Genomic DNA, 2,991 nt, shown 5'->3' with positions numbered 1-2,991 from the left:
CGCGAATGGAACAACTGAGCTCAGATTTGCGTTCATCCAAAGTGGACCTGGCCAAAACAAAAGACGCAGCCAAGAAGGCTGATCAATCAGCCAGCGAAGCCAAGCAGGCAGCCACTCGAAACAAGTGACGCTCCAAGAGGAGTTCGAGGCTCCACAGAAGGAGGACGTAAAACTTGTAACTTTTTACAAAAAAAAAATTGTATTGGTTAAATAAAAACGCTTAATTGGCGGGTCAGTCAGAGTTTTCGTCAAAATTACGCCCGTAATTTGAGAAATCAGCATCATTGTCGACCAGGGTCTCTTTTGGTGGCGGTGGACCAACCTTTTGCATTGCTAGTCCCAGCCCTTATACCAATTATAACTTCGTCATCTGAGGCTGAAGTTAAGATGCAAACTTCGGACATAAATGCTTATCGAAAAGATATCCGATTCGCGCCGTAAGTTTCGTTAATTATTGCAACTTCCGGAAAATCTGTACATTAACTTTGTTTCAAACTTAAATTACTATTCTTGGAGAGTTGAGCTGTGCTGCGCTAGGACCCATTGGTGTTTCGCAAAGTTCCACTTTGTAGGAGTTTTAGGATAGATTTGATGAAATTATCGTAACGTTCGAGGTTTCAATTTTGAAGGCCTCGCTTTTAAGCGATGTAACACCGAGAAATTTGGGATTTATGTTTGTTTTTTTAAATAAATGTAAAACTTTATCATGGGCTCTGGCATCGAGCTCGCCACCCGAAGACGACACCCTTGTTATATCTGTTAGGCCTGGGTACCTCAATAAATATTTAGGAGTTGCTACGCAAATGGCTTAGTGCGCCAACTCAACGTACCGGCGCAGTAACTCAGTTCCATTTTTACCCGACTATTTAGTCGTTAATAATCATCAAGCGACACCGGATGCACACTGGCATAAACTAGGCCTGGGTAACTCAATGAATTTTTAGGAGGTGGCGCAGTGCTACGCAAATGGCTTAGTTGCTGTGAAAATGTAGATGACTTTTTTACTTGTTTTTAGATTCATGTTAAGGGCTATTTATCAATAATATTTTTAACATTTCTTCAAAATTTCAGAATTTTCCAGTTTTAGCAAAGGCACTCTTTTTTCTAAATGCTCAATTTTCTAAAGATTCACTTAAAAATACTGACAATCTTAAGGTATTTTTCGCGAACAACTATGAAAAACTCGTCACTTCCATTCCCCTAAAAACTGTAGTTTGATTAAAAAATGTTTTTTTTAGTTTTGACTGAATTTTGTTTTGCTTTACTTGTACTGTTGTGTTTTACTCTACTCAAAAACGCTCTGTTCTGTAGAGTTTTGCTGAAAAATACTGACGATCTGGAGGTATTTTACGCGAAAAATTACAAGATATATTTATAGCTTTGAAAAAAATTTACAAAAACATTTGTTCAGTGTTGAATTCGGGACATTTCTGAAACAAAAACGAAAATAAATTATCACCGTTTTTTCCCGAAAACTATTAAAGTTTTCGCAAACACCGATCACGAAACTAAAAGCTTTAAATCAAAAACGCAAAAAAGTAATTTTCTGTTTATTTTCTTCTTTTCTGACAACAGAAAATTCGCCTCATTCATCGGTTTGTGGGAAACTTTAGAAAACCTTTCTCAGCTTCGAATTTGGCACAAAAGCCAAATAATTTTGTTCAGTTTTTCACCGAAAGTAATTATTATATAAAATTAAGATTATCTTGAAAAAAACGACCAAAGAGCAAAAGTTTATAAAAACCAATTAGGAAAATTCGCCGCCCTCATCGCTCTGAAGTTTTTGTAGAATTTCCAGTTTTAGCAAAGTTTTTTTAATCAATTCGCTCTACGCAACAAACGCATTATCTTCTAGATTTCCTTAAAAATACTGACAATCTTCAGGTATTTTCCGCGAAAAATTATGAAATAAATTTTAATAGAATACTCACCTCCTTCGTCCCATTGTAAAAAGTTTCGAAATCCCTTTCTAGCCTCGAATTTGGAATAAGAATGAAAAAATTTCCTATTAAAATACGAACAGAATCAGCGAAAATTTATAATAAATTATTGGGAAAACTCGTCGCCTCTATTCTGCCCTGCTAAGACAGGAAGTCGTATCTGCAAAACCCAAGTTTTGAGATATTAAGCAATTTGTAAATTATGACATGTCATCTTCGCTTATTTGCAAAACTGTTCTTTTTTATGATCTCAATGTGAACTTCACGTTAATAAACTTACACAAGAAATCTTAAGGTTGTAAATTTTGGGATTTGAAAAAAAATGACTTTTGTTAGATACGACTCTTTGTTTTAGTATTCTCATACTATTAAGGTATAGACATACTAAGTAATTTTACAGTGTAGTACTCATAGTTTAGCAAATAACATAAAAGCAAACGACACAAACTTTGTAAGAAAAACATATATTAACTAAAAATAATACATTATCTAATACTAGTCACTTTCAATGTCATTTCCGTCGTTTCAGTTCCATTCCAATTTTTGCAGCAATTTGGCTTTCCTATCCTTCTCAATTCCTTTAGAGGCCAATCTGATCACTGGTTTTGTAGGTCATTTTTATAATGTTTGGCCAATAGAAAGTTGAGTTCAATCAATGGTCCACTAAATTTGGTTTTATCCTCTTTTAAATTGAACCTCAACAAAATTTGCTAAATAAGGTTTTGGGTGTAATTTTGTTCATTTTGAATCTTGAAGAATAGTCAATAAAATCATGAAAATCATTACGGCTCATTTCAATCATCTCTACTTTTGAACCATTTGATTTTAAATAGTAGGTAATTGTATTACTTCGCCTGGAGTCTCCATCTTTAGTTTTTCTTTTTTTATCGATTTTTTTTAATGTGGTAAAAATAAATTGACGCTGTTGTTCATGGGTCATTTCCCAGATTTCTTTATTTATAGCATTTTGTCTCCATATGTCAATTGCTTGGGTACCTTTTTTTGCACAATTTTCCTTACATGTTTCTTGCACGTCATGCTGTGCAATTTT

The sequence above is a fragment of the Dendroctonus ponderosae genome, unplaced genomic scaffold (genome assembly GCF_020466585.1).
Source record: "Dendroctonus ponderosae isolate FM_Combo_2020 unplaced genomic scaffold, Dpon_F_20191213v2 Dpon_F_20191213_1, whole genome shotgun sequence".
Lineage (NCBI taxonomy): Eukaryota > Metazoa > Arthropoda > Insecta > Coleoptera > Curculionidae > Dendroctonus > Dendroctonus ponderosae.
The sequence above is the reverse complement of the archived record's forward strand: the minus strand, read 5'-3'. Positions refer to the sequence as shown.